Raw genomic sequence first — 21,635 nt, forward strand, 5'->3', positions numbered from 1 at the left:
GAACTCAGTTTTGATAATCCCTATGAAGATTCAGATACTCATTATATCAGTAAAGATTTTAAGCATCTAGTGTTCTGTGGAATGGTAGGATATCCCATACAAAGTAAAGAATCAATTATTTTGGCTTCCCAGTGCCGTCAGCTGCAGAAGGGTGGGCGTCTTTTTGATCTAGGGCAGCATATTCCATACTTGGAACACTTTTGCAACCCTTTTATTGAGTGATTAGGATGGTGGTCATGTTTGCCCAAGGCCAAGAGCAAGAAAGAGCTCTGCAGCAGATCCAGGCCTCAGTGGGAGCAGTGCTGACTCTCGAGCCAAAAACCCTGGACAACCCAATCAGTGTGAAGAAGATACCATGTGGAGTTTATGGCAAATCGTAGTGCAAGACTCTCAATGTAGACATGTAGTTTTCTGGAGCAAAGCGTAGCTATCTAAGAAGAAAATCGTACACCACTCAAAAAATAGTCCCCAACATGCTGATGAGTCCTGGTGGAGATTACGGCCATTACATACTTTAAAAAAAGGAACAAAAAAACTTAAAAAAAAAGGACCCCAGTCAGATTGGATTAGGATCCACCCTAACAGCTTCATTTTTACTTAACTGCCTCTTTAAAGGGTGTGTCTCCAAATACAGTCACATTATGAGGTACTGAGGGTTAGAGCTTTAACTTAAAAATTTTCGAAGACAAAATTCAGCTCATAACAGCTACTGTCAAACAAAATAAAACAAACTAATAAGTATTGGCAAGAATGTGGAGAAATTAGAGTCCTTCTGATCTGTTGATAGGATTGTAAAATGGTGCAACCACTGTGGAAAACAGTATGGCAGATCCCCCTAAAATTAAAAATAGAAGTACCGTATGACCCAGAAATCCCACTTCTGGGTATATATCCAAGAGGACTGAAGTCAGAATCTCTAAGAGATGTTTGTAGCAGCATTATTCACAATAGCCAAGAGACAGAAGCAACTCAGACATCCCTTGATGGATGAATGGATAAACAAAATATGCGATATATTCAGGCTGGCTATAATAGGAAATATTCATATATGTACGTTACTCAGACTTGAAAAGGAAGAAAATCCTGTTGCATGCTACAACTTAGATAAATTTTGACGTCATTACTCTAAGTGAAATAAGCCAATCACAGAAAGACAAATAATGTGTGATTGCCCTTATATGGGCTATCTAAAGGAGTCTAATTCACAGAAACAGAAAGCAGAAGGGTGACTGCCTGGGGCTGGGAGGAGGGGGAAATGGGGTGTGGGGCGTTTTGTTTATGGGTATACAGTTTCCATTTTGCAAAATCAAAATTTTCTGGAGTTCTATTGTACAACCATGTGGATGTACTTAATGCTATTGTTCTGTACACTTAAAAATGGCTAATCCCAGGGGCCAGCCTCATGGCTGAGAGGCTAAAGTTCTGTTTGCTGTGCTTTGGAGGCCCGGGTTCATGGGTTTGGATCCCCACTGTGGACCTACTTCACTCATCAGCCATGCTGTGGAGTCATCCCACATACAAAATAGAGGAAGACCGGCACAGATGTTAGCTCAGGACTAATCTTCCTCAAGCTAAAAAAGAGGAAGATTGGCAATGGATGCTAGCTCAGGGCGAATCTTCCTCACCAAAAAAAAAAAAAAAAAAAGGTTAAGATGATAAATTTTATCTTATGTGTTTTGCACCACAATTAAAACAAAGATTGAAAGAATTGAACCAGAATTTCATGCCCTTATCATGGTGATAGAGTAGGGAGGCTAACTCTGGATCAGAGCAATTACATTAACAATGTCTAGTAATAACAGTTGTCTCCATCACAATTACCTCCATCTATGCCTTTGTTCACAGTCTTACATTCAGTCTGTGGCTTATTCTCAAGAGGCATATCAGTGATATTGCACATCTGGTCTTCAGGCCAAAGAGAGGCTTGCTTCTGTCCTGGTATCAAGATGGTACACGTGTCTTCCTGGCCAGGTAGAGCCACAGTGGACCAGCAACCATAATATCAGTCAAATTTCTTTTTTTAAAAAAGGATTCCACCGATGTACAGGGATAGTCCATTCCTAACACCTGAATTCCAGCTGTGAGCCAGGCTTTGAGCCCGTTGTCTTGCCCTGAATACATTTAGTCTCTTTAGCCACAGCAGTCAAACTCTTGGCTATCAGGAAGCCAGAAACCCCCAGTATTATGGCTTCAGCTTTGTATTTGTATTCTTTTTGTGGCCTACAAGATGATCTCTGATTTTGAGACCACTTTTTATTTTGTTACATTCTCCTTTTTTTTTTTTCTTTTGGTGAGGAAGATTGGCTCTGAGCTAACATCCAGGGCCAATCTTCCTCTTTTTACTTGAGGAAGATTGTCACTGAGCTAACATCTGTGCCAATCTTCCTCTATTTTATGTGGGATGCCTGCCACAACATGGCTTGATGAGCAGTGCTAGGTCCGCACCTGGGATCCTAACCTGTGAATCCTGGGCCATCAAAGTAGAGCACAGGAACTTAACCATTACACCTCCAGGCCAGCCTCTGTGTTTTCCTTTTTGATATATCATTGTCATGTGCATGAGGCAGAATCTATAACAATGTCTGCAAAATCTTCAGAATTATCTAACAGCTCTTCCTGTCAGAATCAGTTTCTGATCGTATATTTTAGTGTTTACAGTACTGCTTCAACATCACAAGTATGTACCCTCTTCAGTTTTCATGCATTATGAACTCTCAAAATGGTCAGCATCTTACATCCACCACAGTTTTTGACACACTGACTTCCATCACAGACTAAACTAAATATTTGTTAATAATGATGAGTTTAAGGAAAACACACAGAGAAAGAAAATAGAAAGATGTACCATGTAGGATCCCAAGGAGGTGAAGTCCCCTTTAAAGCCTACTCTTTCATTAATGTTTTATTTCTTAAATCACTCAAGTAAACTCCACATTACATTGTAGAGTTGTAGTGAAAATACGGCATCCAGTAATACAGAACAAGGGTTTATTAGATTTTCTAAATAGTCCTAATAAAGAGATAAACTGGGAGAAAGGACACATACAGCATTTGGAAGAGACAGTGCCAGGAAATATCTAAGCATAGCATGTTACATAAATAGAGTTTCCATAAGTTGGAATATATACGTGTGTGTGTACTGCCTCTGGGGTAGAGAGGCTCCCCTGGGTACCAGGAGCCGACACAAAGGTGCCGGGTGCCTGGGGGAACAAGCAGCCAATGGGACATATTACCACCAAGGCTGCCAATTTCTCAGTTTTGCTGAGAGCTACTTTGAGTTGGTTGCGATGCTTACTTACTGGTTTATTTCCCTTGAATATTATAATTATCATTTTTTCCTTAAGAAATTACGTATATATATTTATCTCATTTAAGGATTAGGAGAAAGGTTTAGATTCAATAATTGCAAAAGAAAGATAATAGAAAAAAATAATAGAGAACCCGAAAGAAGAACGTAATTCCCAATTTTTATAGCACCTGAAGCATTTTTGGCAGGAAACCTCAGCATATGACCCATATCGTTGTAATTTTGCCTCCACGGCCTAATAAATTATATTGTAGCATCGGAATGTGAACTTATTAAAATCATGGTTCTTCAGTGGACAAAATGCTCTTCCTGCTTTTTTTCTTCTAAATTTGGCTCAGTTATTTGTTATGTATTATGACCAACGTGAAAAAATGTTCATTTAAATGTTGCATATCTAAAATGAAGGTTTTATTTTACTGTAACTATATTTTCATGCTTAATATTTTTATTGCCACCAATTTTCAATGGTTCAGTAATCCCACTGTGGTTTTATATTGAGATAAAAGAGCTAAAAAGACAAGCTTTGCAACCCACTGCTTACCAGGGTAAGCTCTTCACAGCTCCCAGCTTCAATCCTACACTCACAGGACCTAAAAATTATTTTGAGCTTTAAAAAAAGTCATAACACTGAGATGAAAAGAGAATCAATATAGAACAACATTTGAAAACACAATACTGGATTAAAATGTAGAAAATTTCTCTAAGGGAAGAAATCAAATATACTCATTTTTATGAACCAAATTCAATTTATTTAAAGTTAAATTTTAAAGATTTATAACATTTAATGTATCAGCCACCTGTCTAAACTGATATTAATTCAATTAATATAGTAAAACTTCTTTAATAATGCTTTTTCAAGAGGGAAATTAAAGAAAACATATTGAAAGTTTTGTTAAATCCTGAAGTTTGCTAATATAAACTTAAAGATACAGCTGTGGCAGGATATTTTGAAGGAAAGCTCACATAATCTTAAATGTGCTATATGTAATTTTGGCTTAGGTACTGAGGACAGTGCTTGTTGATAGCATTCGTCAGAAAAATCTGGCATGAGTGTCAGTGGCCCTAAGGCAGAAACCATCAAAAGAGGTGAGAAAAACACCAGAGCTTGGCCACACTGCCAGGAGTTGAACCTTGGTTCTGCTACTAATTAGCTTTGGGAATTTGAGTAAATTGTTGAACTGTCTGTGCCTCAGTTTCTATATCTGCAAAAAACTCCGGGGCGAGGCCCCATACTGTAGGGGTTTTAAGTTCACATACTCCACTTCAGTGGCCCAGGGTTCACCAATTTGTATCCTGGGTGTGGACCTACACACTGCTCATCAAACCATGCTGTGGTGGCATTCCATATAGAAGAACTAGAATGACCTACAATTAGGATATACGACTATGTACTGCGGTTTTGAGGAGGGAAAAGAAAAAGGAGGAAGATTGGTAACAGATGTTAGATTGGGGCCAATCTTCCTCACCAAAAAAAAAAAAAAAGCATACTTAAAAATCTTTCAAAAAAATGATAGAACTCAGCTCACAGAGGATTCGTGAACCTAAAAAAAGTCAATAAGTTAATTTGTTAAAAATACTTATAGCAGGGGCCAGCCCAGTGGCACAGCAGTTAAGTTTGCACATTCTGCTTCGCCTGCCCGGGTTTCACCAGTTCGGATCCTGGGTGCAGACATGGCACTGCTTGGCAAGCCATGCTGTGGCAGGTGTCCCACATATAAAGTAGAGGAAGATGGGCACAGATGTTAGCTCAGGGCCAGTCTTCCTCAGCAAAAAAAGGAGGATTGGCGGCAGATGTTAGCTAAGGGCTAATCTTCTGCAAAAGAAAAAAAAAATTTATAGAAGTGACTGAAATACTGTGTCTCCCAACAAATGTTAGCTAATATAATTGCTGTTTGAATAAATGATTAAAACTCAAAGTGCTAAAAAAGAGAAGAATATCTGTAGTAGCTTTGGAAGCCTTTAAACCAGTTTCACTGATGCCGTGATTGCTCCAAACGTATTTACATGTCTTTCTCTGAAACTGCTTTCAAGGCCTACAGACCAAAAATATTCAGCTTACGTTGAGTACTTGGCATATAATATATGCAGGTATTATTCTTGGCACTGGGGATGAAAAATAAGTAAGACACAGTTCTTGCCCTCAAAATGCTTATACTCCAGTGGGAGAGAGAGAATTTCACAAATAAACACCACAACACAGCATCCTCTCGGCATTTTAGTACAGAGTTTTCGACATTGAAACATAGTTGATAATTTGCATGCATTTTTGATTTTCGTAGGACTGAAATTTATACAGAGAAGGGATTGCCCGAAAACCAGCATTGGGACTGACCCTAAGTATGTCTCCAATAAATGGTCATTGAAGGAATGTTAACGATAACAAATGTTTTTAAAAAGTGGAAATGATGGTGGAAAGTGTCAAAGCCTCATAAGAAACAATCACGTATTTCTTAGATTTTGAATGCTAAATAAGAGTTTATGAAGCAGGGAAATGCAAGATAAATTTGCATGTCCAAAGAATTGCAAAGAGTTTGGTATTGGTGTGGTGAAAAAAAAATCCGTAATTGTTCCTAAGCCATCTTAGTGCACCTTCTAGAAGAAGGTTCTCAGGAGAGGAGAGTACTGTGCCACTCAAATCAAGGTTGCAACAGTTAAGAAGGAGAAGACAGATTCTGAGCAATTTAGGAATTACTATTGGCAAGATTTGGAGAAGAGTTGAATGGTATAAGAGATTGTGGGAAAGAGAGAGGACCTCGTGTGGTTTTAGATTTCAATCTAGGGTGAAGCTTTGAATGACTAGTGACAACACCTCTGTATTTTGATGGCTGATCAAATTTTTAGAAACTACCAACATGTTCAGAGCCTTTGTCATGTGAATAAAGGGAATTATCAAATTTCATAGAGCAATTTTTATTGAATTTCAGCAAAATGATACATTTTCTTCTCTGGCATATCCAATGGTTATGCAGACACTCTCGTTGGAAGAGCTTCCAAACATTTTAATTAATGGAAACAATATGGGAATCTGTGTAGAGTCAATATGGGGTTAATTTTACAGAGAGAATTTAGTTGAATAAGTAAGTTCCTATATGCTTAATATTGCCTTATGATTGTATTATTTTATCTTACATTTGTGTGTACATAGTGCTTTATGGCACTAGAACTCAGGAATGTGCTATAGGAACTCTCACTAACAAAGAACTATTCTCTGTCTGTCTTTTTTTTCTTTTGCTGAGGAAGACTGCCCCTGAGCTAACATCTGTTGACAATCTCCCTCTTTTTTTGCTTTAGGAAGATTAGTGCTGAGCTAATGTCTCTGCCAATCTTCCTCTATTTTGTATGTGGGTCACCACCACAGCATGGCTGATGAGTGGTGTAGGTCCATGCCCCATATCTGAACCCATGAACCAGGACCACTAAAGCAGATCGTGCCAAACCTAACTGCTACAGAATGAGGCAGCCCCTTCTTAGTCTTTCTTAATGCAGAGTTGCAAAATGCTCATGGAAATGATCATTTGTGTTGGGATGCCCATTTAGTCATTTAGGCAATTTTGTTTGAGGAACATAAGAATGCTATGACCTAGGCCGTGTCTCTGCCTAGCTCTTATATTTCAGAAATAATACGACACTTGTGAGGTGCTTGGTTTTCTAACATTATTGGCAGAACCATTTTCAGTGTTCATAGGTCCATCTTTCTTTGTTTAAGCTTATTTCTCGTCATCCTTAAACTGAAGAAAATAATGTCTTTAGAATATTTTGGTGTTAAAATTTTACCAAAGTTTATGCAGCTGCACTTTCTTGAATCTAACATTACAAAGTCTTTGTGCAGGTGATGGAAATATTTCTAAAATTCAGGACAATTCCAGAGACTTATATTTTTAAAATTTTGAGGTGACAAAAATTACACTCTTGTGCATTTACTATATGTATAAGAAGATAAATTCCTGGGAGGGGAGGGCAAAAGGGTGATTAGGCTCACATGTGAGGGGATGGACTATAATTAATTTTTGGGTGGTGAACATGATGTAATCTACACAAAATTCGAAATATATTATGATGTACAGCTGAAAGCTATATAATGTTATAATCCAATGTCACTACAATTAAAAAAATTAAAAAAAAGAATCTAAGTTAGAGACTTAGACTATTGATATTTTTATTCTATATTTACAGGTATTCTCATTTTAAAAATAAATGTTGGTAGGTGCCCCTAGTTACCACAGATATTTCTTTAAGCCTCTTATGCATGCAAAGTATTTATATGCAGCCCATAGCAAAGCTATATAATCAACACCCACTGTGGTACCATTATATACAGTACAGTTATCACAGACACACAGGCACATTCACTATAAGCAAAAACTGTGTATACACTTTACATAAAAAAAATACTTTTTGATAATTTGGGGAGATAGATTTATTGCTCTCATTACTCTTAATCCAAACCACATAGCACATCCCCAAATGGTACCATGAATGACTCAGTCTGTTTCATATCCTTTTTATTCAAATTTCAGTGATTTTTTTCTTACCATATTTTATGGAGCAGCCGTGGGGCCTGAGCTTCTTTCTGTCTTGAAACAAATAAAGGCCTCATTTAGCTCCTGGTGGAGCTATGAGCGGCAATGTGTTTGTTAGTCTAATGTATCCATTCTTTGTGTAGCCACTAACCCCAGACAGCATCACGACTCCCTTCCCTGCTAAACTATGTGAGAAGACAGTGGGTCATTGCCGCAGTCTGCCATCCAACAAAAGAAGGAGAGGTGAGAAGAAAATGTTTGTGTACATTTGAGATGCAAGGACTATCGCTAAGTCATTAGCATAAGACAGAGGCTGGCCCATAACCACAGGAAGGATAAGAAATTTTACTGACAGCTAAATTGGAACTATGTTAATCTGACAAAGATTGTGTAGAAAGGATGCTTGTATTTAGTTACCAGGGCCATACTATGTCCAGTCTTTTTAATGTTAGGCGATATTCAAAATTCTCAGTGAAAGCAGGCAGTGTCCTGAGCTGTGTGGTGTGAAACCATGGTCAGCTGTAACCATGACTACCTTGTCATGGAGAAGTCTGACGGACAATGGAATCCACTAATTATAACTTTATAACACTACCCTATCTCTAGTTTACCAAATTCTTCACAGGATTATTGCATTTAATTTGTTTCTTAGTGAATGACCTGGAAACTCCACAGCTCTCTCACAAATCTTATCAGAGGAGCTATATACCATTTCCAGAAATCTCTGGGCTCCAGCTACGAGACCTTTAGACTTTCCTCTTACTCAGATGTCTTTTCAAGCAGTACAACCTTCTTTCTAGTTGAAGATTTACTTCCCCCATTAATCATGATAATTGTTTCCATGTTACAGAGTTTTTAGTACATTCCCAATGATGTGATTTATTAAATTTTATGTTAAAAATGACTTAGTTATGCTCAGGAGCAGTAAAAGACATGCACAGTGCATTCCGGAAACACTACCCTGAGTTACAGGTGGTGATGACCTTAACATACTCCAGCGATTTCTTCCGTTTCAGAGTCGTAATTCACAATCACTTTTATGACCTAAATTTAGGAGACTTGGAATAAAAAAGGTGAACTTTTGTTAATCTTTCTACTTTTCAAATGCACGTCCCTACATATTTGTTAGTACTAGAAACAGTAGTGAGAGATTTCACATTCCTAAATGAGAGGAAGAAAGTTCACACTATGGTTTCACGTCATGACTTTTGCTTAGTTAGTTGGCAACTTCAATACCTCTAGAGGTAAGACTAATATTATGTCTGAATTACGGAGTAGCTATGAGACAAATTATGTTTGAAGTGTTTTTAAATTGTGTGTTTGGAATGTTAGCAGCAGACAGTGGTCGAGGTAGTTAAACCATAAAACATCATTATAGCTACAAAGAAAATAATCACAGCAACAAAACCAGATACCGGATAGAGACAAACATAACTGAAAGTCAAATGGAAAAATACACCTTATAAAATTGTATCTAAAAGGATAAAAGTACTCAATGTGTTATGTCAAAAGTCATACATTATAAATAAGTCATAATTTTTCATCTTTTGGTGTAAAACTCCTTATGACTTGCCATAGATGTAAGGTAAATTTTATTTTTATTTGCCATATGTAGCATTTAAAATCTCTACATTTTCTTTTCTAATAGTTTGGCGTTACTTGAGAATTATGCCTTACAGATTTTTAAGGGGAAGGCTATATTAGGTATATTAGACTTAGAGCAGTGGAGATAATTAAATGCTTGAAAGTAAACATCAAGAAAGGGGAGATGTAACCTCAAGAAAGCTGCTGGGAACTAAATTCGTATGATGAAATCCTAACCCACAATATGACCATATTTATGGATAAGGCTTTTAGGAGGCAGTTAAGGTTAAATGAAGTCCTAATGCTGAAGTCCTAATCCAATAGAATTGATGGCCATATAAGAAGAGGAATAGAGACAGATCTCGCTTTCTCTCCGTGCACACACACAATGAGAAGATGGCCATCTGCTCTACTCCATCAGCAGCCAGCACTCTAAGCAGCTGTGGGAATGAATTCCTTGTCCTGACGAGGGAATCTGGGCAGGGCACCACCACCTCCACTTCCTTCTGCCCAATCTTCCCTCCCTTCCCTTCCACACGTATTGGTCCCAAGAGCACTTGCTAATAAATGTCTTACATGCTAAAATTTGCCCTCTTACTTCAAGGGAACCCAATCAGCAATGATATATTATATATTTGTGTATGTGTGTGTATGCACATTTTATCAGATTATTTTTAATTTTGTTGCATATTTAGTAGCTTAAGTTTTAAAAGTCATCTTTTTTCGCTCTTTTTCAACCTTACCAGGATTATATTTTGCACACTTCTAGGTGGTATTTTGTATACTTTATACTAGAGTTGAGTTGTACTCAACTTCTTTTTCTGTTTTCTGTCCATCACACACTTGGTTATCAGATAAACCCAACGCACTCCAGTAGGAAGCTTGCTTGTGGAATGAATTATAATTCTGTGGCAGTCTCACTGTCTGATGAGTAGGTAACTGAATAGCCTTTTCTTATGAAAATTCTTATGAAAATTATGATCCCTTAGTATCAACAGTGTGGATTTACTGAAATCTCATTTGCTTTCTGTTGGATCACTGGGCAAATATATATTGTTAATTTCTGTGATGATAAGGGTGATGCAAACAAAGAACACATCTGCAGTTTGTAAAGCTTTCAGCACTTGCTAGCTTCGAAGGAGGAGTACAGGGGGAAGACGTTAAGTCGTGTACTTGGCCTTTACCATGTTTTCCGTAACTGCACTCTCATACCGCTGGTAGTTCCATATGGTGAATTACTTTTGAAACTTATTTGTCAGTTACCTAATCAGCGAGTTTTGGGAAATTGTGTCTAGAATAGAAGTAGTATGACTCACACATCAGGTTATCAGGTACAGTCCAATGTTACGGAGATATATAGGTTTATAGAAGATATGAGCAAGAGATAATCTAGTTTTGAATGCAATGATCAGAGATGTCAGATTGTAGTTGGGTCCTTAAGAAACTCGGAATAGTGATTCTGATCAATAGAGAGAGTCATGATGCGCACACATGCAACATACAATATGAATACTCTTGTCTAGTGGAGTGCACAGAAAGGCTCCCTTGAGATGGAGAGGTTCCTCATTTGAGCACCATTAAAGAAAGTAGAGTGGCCCTTGATAGAAAGAACACAGGTGGTATAGCAAGTTGATAACTAGCTAATTTGTTGGTGCATAATATAAGACAAGGGTATAAAGTTATAAACACAGGCTTCCAATAAACTACAAAGTAAGAAAATGGTGGAAGGATATGGTAACTTTTATATACTAAAACAAGGAAGAGGTCAAAGCTACCTACGATGGTTGAACTATGCTTCCAGATTCACAATTGACTGAATGATACTCTCAGGAAGAAAACAAAACTAATACTTGTTATTTTATATAATTTGGTAGCGGTAGGTATAATTTGTTTTTTTAGAATTATATTGTGGAAACAAAAAAATGTAGAAAAAGAATTGCAAAAGGGGCTGAAAAAGAATTTCAAAAAGGGGTGAAACAAAAAAATACAGGACTTTTTATGGGGAGACAAAATTTTAGTAAAACATAAAAGTGGGGGAATATTAAGTCAGCTATATTAACAATGGGGGAATTAAATGGAGAAAATTTGTTTTATGGAGTAAGCGGATGATATAATTTTAGAATCAAAGCAAATTAAGGTAGTATGCTTAAAATTAAAGATATTATATTTGGCAGTTAAACTGTTGACTGAATATGAACAATAATGAGGGAGTAAACTATAAGTATTTGCATTCTTATAACCAAATAATTTAAGGGGAGACAAGAATTCAGTAGGAGTGTAACCAAATAGAACTTGATAACATGGCAAAGGCCTGAGAATAGGATTCCCATTTAATGAGAAATATTACATGCAAATGAAGTAATCAGAGACCAGATGTTAAGTCACAGTGGGTCCAGCTAGCTCCACTCGGAGGAAGGGAGTGAGAAGGATTCTGACCTTGGGAGATAGTCAAAGCACAAGTTAAAATGAACAGAATCTGAGCAACGCTTTGAGGGTTAAATTTAGTTTGCATTTGAGAGTGCTTTTGGGTACAACAGAACTTGGGTTTATCCTACTGAATTAGGTCAAGTCAATGCAGTCACATATTCAAGTAATCTCATGCTCTGTTTCTTGACAGCAAGAGGTCAAGAAGAAAAAATCAAGAAGGAAATTCTGGAGAAGCAAGACTGGGAAAATGCTGATGTTCCTACTCCTGGTCACTTGTATGAGTTAACTTAGGGACAGAAATTGTGGCAGTCAGTGCTGAGAGCCCCTCACTGTATCTTCTGTGTTCACCCAAGTGAGCTGCAGTGGGAGGAAAGGGGTGAAGACATTAAACACATAGATTTCTGGGCTTCGCATAGTATGGAAACTTCTTTCAAGGATTTTGTTCAGGCAATCCCGGATTCATTCTTCTGGGATTCAGGACTCTCATGTTTCATCTTAAATTTTGTTTTTTTTTAACATACTAACAAATTATATTGTTTTCTTTTACTTGTGTGAAGTCATATGATAATTTGGCAATAAATGCCACCTTAAACTTTACATATTATTTTCTTTAGCTTGTATAACACACAGAATCATATATGATAGTCATTTTCTGTATTTCTTATTTTTACAATTAGAATATAAGATCCCTGAAGGCAGGAATAAGATAATATCCAGCACTTTGCCTTTAAACTGTATGCAGGCAATAAATGTGTATTCAGAGATTACATTTGAAACATCACCAGCAACAGGATAAAGAATAAGATGTGGCTGCTATACCTTGTAAGAAACAAAGCCTTTAATTCTTTGAGAACTCTTGACATTTATTGGTCAACTCCTGAGGGCCATATTGGTCATAATGTCAAGTTGAATATACCATTAATATACCTCACTGGATAAGTCTGAATGTTATGGTTTTTATCATCAGTGTGAAGGGCCCATAACTCAAAAACCACAAATCCAGTTGAGTTATTAAAGAATTTCTCTTAGGAAAAGAAAACAAAAGCTTGGTTTATGATGAGATCTCTGTTGGTGAATTGCTCTGTTTAAAAATGGAAAGCTTAAAGCCTACCTTTAAAATAAAAATGGAACATTAGGAAAGTATAATAGAAGTTCAAATAGAATTTGTTACAAGGGCATTCGCAAATTTTTACCAAGCCCACTTGGAAAGGCAGTGAATGACTTCCTGAGGCTTCATTATTAAAATAGAGTAGAAATTTAAGTTAATGCAGTGCAGTTTATTATTTCAAATGTCATGACATACATGTTCAGTTGCTTCTGACACAATTAATGCAGGTAACTGCTAAAGAGATGCTGAAGAATGACTCCAAAGGAAGCTAACTCATCTCCGTGAAATTTGGTTCATCATAGTGGTTCAATATTTCCCACCTAAGGAACACAACAGAATCTGCATTAGCATATTCGTCTTAAGAACCTATGCAAAAAGAAGGATCCGATGTGTCTTTAAATTAGGTAAAGTGCATAATATGTATGAGAAATTTTAAAACACTAGATACGAAGGATTTTAAGATTAAAAATGAATCACTTTTTTTTTTTTTTAAAGATTTTATTTTTTCCTTTTTCTCCCCAAAGCCCCCCGGTACATAGTTGTATATTCTTTGTTGTGGGTCCTTCCAGTTGTGGCATGTGGGACGCTGCCTCAGCGTGGTTTGATGAGCAGTGTCATGTCCGCGCCCAGGATTCGAACCAACGAAACACTGGGCCGCCTGCAGCGGAGCGTGCGAACCCAACCGCTCGGCCACGGGGCCAGCCCCATGAATCACTTTCTTTTAAAAAACTGTTTGAAATTTAAAAAAAGCTTTAAAGTACAACAATTATCCCAAATCTTACAACTTAGAATTAATGACATTTCTACTTTGGTGTGATTTCTTACAACTTTTTATCTGTGCCTTATTTTACTAAGTTGCAATCATAGTATATAATTACCATTTGTATTTTTTTTCACTTAACATCCACTTAGTATTTTCAGGCATCTCAAATTGGACATTTTCAAGAGTAAGTGTATCTCCTTTCTTTTAAACCCATTTCCCTCCTGTTACTCTCCATCTCAGTAAGTGACAACATCCATTTGCTCTGTTGCATATGACAGACACTTGGGACCATCCTTAGTCCTGCTTCTCCCTCTGCTGTACTCTTTCCTCTTACAGTCACTTTAGTCCTGCCAATATCATTTTCACATGAGAGTCACAATGAGGTTTTCAAAATTCAGACCTTGCTACTCCTCTGCTTAAAACGTTTCAATGACTTCAGCTTGCTCTTCGTCTTTATTTTAAATTCCTTAACATAGGCTCCTGTGATCCGGTCCTTACATCTATTCAACCTCACCTTTCCCACTCTGGTCTTCTTTCAGTAACTCCAGGATTTGCAACTCCCTTCACTTTGGGGACATCTCACAGTCTGCCTGACACGTCCCCTTTTGTCCCTTTCACTTTGTTAATATTCTCAAGGGCTCACCTGAAACATGTCACTTGTTCATTAAAATCTTTTTTGTTATGCGGTTTTAAAATATTTCTTGTACTTCTGCTTCGTAGCACGTGTCAAAATTTAACTTCTATAACTCCTTGTGTAATATTTATTGTCTTTGTCCCTCAAAAAATTCTAAGATCCATGAGTACAGGAGTATGTGCATTTTCTTCAGCACTATATTCACAGAATATCTGGGCCAGCATCTGACACATCTGGGCGCTCAATAAATGGTTGTTATGAGATTGAATAATGAAAGAGGACATTGACTCTAGTAATACTTTTCTGACATGTGTGTTATGAAACCTTCTCCCATTTTATTTTTGACTTATTACTACTTGGTCCTGTCCATAAACCATTTTCACATTGATATATTCCATAGGTTTTAAGATTGGATGTCCTCATTCAATCAGATATTTTATAAATGTTCGTTTCTCTTTCCATCTGATTTTTCTTTTAAATTTTATATGAAATTATCAAATCTATATTGAATTATTTGGTATATGTTATAAGGTTGAACAATTGTCCTAAAACCATTTATTCTAATATGCTTCCATTTCTCCTCCAGTCTGTGATGTCAGCTGTTATTGTATTCCTTTCTAGACCGGAGTCTGACTCATCGACACCTTTCAATAGGCTCAGTTTTACATTTCAGGGGTTTTGGAACTTATTCAAAATTATTGCTTTTTATTTCTAAGTTCCACTGTAATTTTCTTCATAAGTGGTAGGTCCCCAGTTTTAGGGAGAACTGCCCCCTACCTTGACTCCGGTATAACTGAGTTTTAGTATTGTGTGCTTTCCTATGCTTTCTTGATAAAACTTAATCAGAGAATTTAGCAGAGACTACAAGATGCTTCCATCTAAACTTGAGAATTTAAGGATTAATTATATATTATAATGAAACAGAAAGCTGCTTTGAACTTAGTTGACCTTTCTACTAAAACCTTCCTTTGAAGTATGTGTTCAACCAAAGTGTTCTTTTCTTGACTACTTTTGTAAAGTCCTCTTATTGAGACTATTCTCCCCACCCCTACCTGAACTATTATTATAAGATAAAACATCATTCCCATTCCTTGGTTTTCCCTAGCCGCGATTGGAATGGTCTAGCATAGTTGATAAATCATCTAACCTCTCCTCTGAAGAAAATACTTGTCTGAGTCTTTAATTTTCTGTTGCAATTAGTTCCTAGGTGATTAAAGTATGGAATGAAAACACTAGAAATTAATTCCACACCACAAGCCATTAAACATGTAACTTTGGATCTCCTATATGACACAAGGATTGTTAGACAGTTATTTTTCATTTAAAAATGTGCATTTATTATTTATAGGTATAAAACAAAATTTAGGACTGGACAGGTTAAATAATTTCCTAAAGCTTAATAGAATCTCAGGCCAGAATTTGAATCCAAATCTACCTGATTCCAAATTCTAATTTCGTTTTACTTAATCATGTACAAGTCACCGCACAGTCCATACACTGTGGGCACAAAATGATAAGATGACGTTCTCTACCCCATAAGGTAAATTAGGAACACATTTTTTTGTATATTATATGAAGTTTTGTTAGCATTAGAAAAGATTATGAAAATCATGCACTACATAATGGTCGGTATATCAGGAAATATGGAATTAAACAGTGTTCTCATGCTATTCCACATATGTGGGCTTCAAATAAAGATGAAAAAATGAATCTAAGAAAACTGTGGGGCAAATAGAGCCTATGTTTCTGCCTAGTGATTGAATTAGCAAAGTATATCCTTTGTCATTATAATATCCCACATCGTAGAAAATCAACAAATATATTGCGTTGTAACCTTATCTGGTTTGATCAATTATAACTGTTAACCATGAACATGTGGAGAGCTACTAACAGACCAGAGGGGGAAGGAATATGCTACTCAATAAATCACATTGAAATGACTGATTTGCAATTGTAAAGAAAAATCAATACACCCCTTGTTTCACACCTTGTATCAAAACAAGCTTCAAGTATGTTGAATATTTACCTATATATAAAAACAGAAAAAAATGAATATTTATTAAATTTGGGGGGAATGGAGGGAAATAAATTGTCTATGTTTAGATATAATAGGAAAATAAACACAAAAGACTGATAAATTTAAGTACGTTGTAATAGAAAATGTCCATGTGTTTAATATGGGATAAAATTAATACATTTGAAAATTATTGGCTGCAAATATAAAGTAGATAATTTAAAAAAATCATTCAAATTTATAATCAAGAGAAAAACCTTGAAATATAAATGGTGAAAAATATCAATAAAGTTGTCATAACTAACAAATTACTAACTTGAAAAAATTATAACATTTATTGGTAGTAAGTAAAAAAATGCCAATTAAGCCATCGGTGAAACATAAATTTTTCCTTTCAATTTAGGAAATATCAAAGAACAATTTATGTTGACAAAAGAGAGGTACAATGTCTATTTTCTTACTCTACTGATGGAAGTGCAATCTGTATAACCAATTTTAAAAGTAATTTTGCAATATTTGTTAAGTGCCTTAAGCAATTCCATGTCCTGAGTTCTAGCATAAGAAAATTATCCTGAGGGGGTGGGAAAGCCTTAGGCAAAAATATTTTTATGTGGCATTATTTACAATATTAAAATTTGGAAATAACTTTAATATCCAACTATAAGGAGCATATGTAAACTATGGAATATTCATTCAATACTATCCAGTTTTGCAAATGATATGCTTAAAAACTAGCAATATCATCTAAATTTTTGTGTAATTTTCCTTTATAATTTGAAGGAATCTAGTTCAATGCAAAGTAACCTTGGTCCACTTTGACTTAGAGTTTTCCCAGAAAGATGAATTGCCCTTTTTACTCAAGTGAAATTGATTGAAAACTTTAAGAAATTATATTTTCACTTGTTTAAATGATGTGTTGATTTTCCCTAGTTCCCGTCTGCTTGTGGGTGTAAATTATTTACACTAACATAGCCCAAAATCTCTTGGATTGTGCTGCTACCTGCCAATGCAGGAACTCAGTTTCCGCTGCCCACTCCATCACATAGCCCATTGCCTGCCAAGATTTCAAGAACTTTGGGGAGTCCTCTGGTTTCTACATATGCTCATGACTAAACATACTTCTGTTGGGGCTACTTATTCTCTTTCAGAGCCATTTGCTGTTTCTAAGAGTTGATACTCGTGTGTGTCATTCCACAGTGTATGCGCCAGGTCACCAAGCTAGTCATCTCCATCGGGATCCTCATGGTTTTACCATTGCTTTAGATGTAACTGCTTTTTTTTCTTCCTGAGCCCACTCCTGTTCCATTGAACACCGCACTTTCTACTGCTCTTTTATGGATCCTTAAAGTTGCCTTCATTAGGTCTGCTGCTTTCTGCCTTCCAGGGCATTTACATCCACTTGGATGCCCCTGATGCTTTGCCAAAAGTTCAACTTCTTCACCAGACAGCTGTAACTTCTTCACCAGATGCAAGGGGACTTTGACCCCTCTTCCAGGTATATCTATTTGTGTCCTGTGCCCCTGCTTCTGTCTCTCACTTGTCCCTGCCACGAAGCACTCATGGTGCCAAAATAGTAGACAAGTATATCAAAGGGAGTGTAGCAAGGAAAAGAAGAAAGCTTTCTTCCCTTCATGTCACATCCCACTAGAGGGTCCCAAAGCAGTGCTTGTGAACAAAGCTTTTATGAAATGTACTTTCTTTTTTTTTTTTCTTACAACCATTTTCATTTCAAAGATTTAAATTCCAGTGACAGCCACCCTGCTGTATTCATAATTGCTAGTGGTTTTTGATGACTAAAATCTTTTTACTGGATTAAGATTCTCACATCTGGCTTTATCCCTTCCACATCTTCCTAGGAATCCAGCTGTCCACTTCCAGTCCTTCTAACCACCACTAAGCAACTTGCTTGAACAGAATCTGCTAGGGCTCTTTCCTGCATATCCTACATGTATTCAACAGGAAGCATACATACATTCATTGCTCTGAGAAACTCCGAAGTCCAGGCCAATCCAATGCAGGAGCAACTTCCCCTCTGGGTCGTCACCAGAATATTCGCTTAGTTCGTTGCTCACTTTTTAGATTTTGCAGCCAGGATTCAAGTGAGAGATTTAAGAATTAGACAAAAGGTTCTCAGAACTCACTTTGGAAATGTACGCTTTCACCTCTCCTTGTAATTCCTGTCTAGCGTAGGGTCTCAGCAAAACCTCCCTTTTGGTACAAAGTTACATATTGTGAGTGTTTGTCAACAAAATCACAACCCTGGAATTCAGTCAAATGATCAGTCTTCTGCATGCAAAAGTAATAACTAGTTTGATGTGCTTTGTTGTTGTTTGTTTGTATTTTAACAAGCAGATTGTATTTATGGCGCTATATCTACATGGTATCTAAATAACCAGTGTGTTTCCCCTGACACTTTTATAGTTATCCCCTGAAATACATTACCAAATGCACATGTTGATTTATGACAGGCTCTAGATCAAATAATTGAACTTCAACCTTTCACAAAAGTGTTGCTGCTAGTAAGAGACAAAATTACTTGAAGATTTCTTGAAAACATAGATTTCCTAAATTATCACAATATCATAAAGTAAATTCTAATAAAAAATATTACAGATTATTTTTCCTTGAATATAATTTTTATACTTCACTTAGAGTTATACTTAGAGTCCTTCATAAATAATAATAACAAAGATGCTAATAATACATAAGGAATGTTTCTATTGACAATTGTCAGTATATAAAGGTTGTGAAAAGTCTTATGAATTAAAGTGATACTGAGATTCTGCTGAACTTCTGAACATGAATTTAAAATAAATCAAATCTCCAATTTTTTCCCCTGGAAACAGACATATTGATTTGTCTTTCATGTAATGTGATTTAGCTCTCTAAAACAAGATGTTTAGAGGAAACATTACACATTTTATCTCTACCAATTTTAAAGTCAATGGCTATGGATTTCTACTCCATCTTCATAAATAGATATGTACAAATATATAGAATATATTTATATACCTATGTCTGTATATGTGTGTGTGTGTATGGAATGAATACATATATATGGAATATATATATATGTAGAACACGTATATGGAATACACATATGTTTATATATATGTGAAATGCATATTTTTGTATGTGGAAGACATACCCATGCACATTTAATGTATATGTATATATATATATAAATATATATTTTATAAATAAACAAAAGCAAACTAAACAACGAATTTATATCAGATGTTTAAACATCCTTAAATTTCTGCCTATTGGTCTGTTAGTTAATTATTCCCTAGTTTCTTACTTGCATTCCTTAAAATGGTAAGTAAATTTCTGTTGCTATGGTTTAGAATTTTGAGCAGAAGACTGACAATTACATGATTCAAAGTAGATGACAGTTTGCCTTTTTGGAGGTAGTATTTATAGTCTAAAATAATAATTATCTGTAAGATTGTCAAGGGGTTACAAAGTTATTACAATTATTAAACACTTTTATTCATCATAGTAATTTGGAATGCAGCTTTAAATGATTAGTCTCTACTTTTGTAGTAGAAATTATACATTTTTCATATAGTGAGTGAGATAAAAGATTGAAAGGAGAAAATCCAAATAAATTAGGCACTGACATCTAGAGAATAGATGTCTCAGTATAGATGACTGGCTATATTGACCAGGCCAATAGTCCTTTCTTTCCATGATCTATTTCTTGGTAATTTTGGCCAGAATACTTTACACAATGGCAAAGTTAGGATGGCCCCACAAATATATTCTTTATTGTCTGTTTTTGTCTACAACCAGGAATTTAACTGAACCCTTTATTCTGCATAATATTTGGTGGTGCAGAAATCTATACACCTCCTATCCTCTGTGTAAACGATCTTTCATTTGACTTATTTGAAAATGGCCTCTTCATGTTTCATAAGGATCAAGTTGTCAGAGCACTCTGGGATTTTATACGTGTCTACGTAAATCATGTCACTATCTTTCATAATTCTATAAATGTAACCCATCTCTCATTTAATCTCCATAGTTCCAAAATAAAAATCTTCTATAGTGTTGTCTAACAGGAGAACGTAGTCTAGCCTCTTGCTTAATTTTCTTATTCTTATAAACACCTTTCCTGTTTCTGTTTTTGTTTTTATTTTGTTTTGGGTTTTCATAAATGGTCATCCAAGACTGTGTTCAGATATTCTTACGTGGAGGTTGTGGCATGGGAAGAGTCTAAGTCAGTGTGGTTGAGTGAAAAAATATTTGTTCAGGAGTCATTAAGTTCTTGATCAAAATCTTGGCTTCCCTCATTACCAGGTGTGACCTCATGTAGTTTACTTTGCCTCTTTGACCCTTACTTTGCTACTTACAAACTATAATAACATTTTCCTCATTAAATTTTTGTTATATAAATTAGATAGCATATGAATAGTATTTAGCACAGCGTCTGGCACGTTGCACAGAAACTCAATAACCGTAACCATTATTATTAGACCCAATCAAGAACGAAGTATAGCTACCCAGCCACCTGATCCCAAGAATGTACAATATGGCATTTGGTCTTTGTGCCCCTCTTCTAATCTTCTCCCAGGGAGAAATGCTGATACAGATAGCTCAAGAGCTACAGCCATGATCTTAGATTAGTGTTTTTTATTTCTGGAAATCCGTGTCTTGGAATGTTCCTATCTCATTCACTTATGAATCTTGGATGACGACTAGGTCTAGAAAGACCAAGCCTTCACTAATCCTTAGGAAAAGCTTTTTGTTCTTATACACGTGGATTTTTTTGTTTGGACTGACTTTCTCTTACTGTCTAAGTTTTAGAATACATGTAGGCTAGGAAAAAGTAGAAATAGGGTTTTTAAGTCCACCTTTAACCTAGACAAAAGAGTGCCTTATCTGTCCAGCTCAAAAAAGGATCATGTTGGGCTTTGGTGGCGAAATGTAATAGTAACAGAAATGCTTAGGTTTGATCTTGAGCTCTGCATGTGTATTTCTTTGGGGGACCTTAAAAGGACTTGACAGTAATAGAACAAGACTATGTTTTTACATGACTTATGAAAATCCATGGTCAAATATTTAATAGAGTCCATATGATAGAGGATTTGGTGTATTGTTTGTTGTTTTTTACTCTGTGTCTCTAAGCTAGGCTGGCCAATTCTCAAACAGCAAGTTTGATCAGTCGTTAGTAAAAATACACGTAAGGTTACTTCCAGCGTTCTCACTTTCCGCTTCTTGCCATAGTCAGCTTCTCTAATGTGTTTGTCTTAATGACTGAATTTGTCTTCCTTAG

Source organism: Equus asinus, chromosome 24 (genome assembly GCF_041296235.1).
Source record: "Equus asinus isolate D_3611 breed Donkey chromosome 24, EquAss-T2T_v2, whole genome shotgun sequence".
Classification (NCBI taxonomy): Eukaryota; Metazoa; Chordata; class Mammalia; order Perissodactyla; family Equidae; genus Equus; species Equus asinus.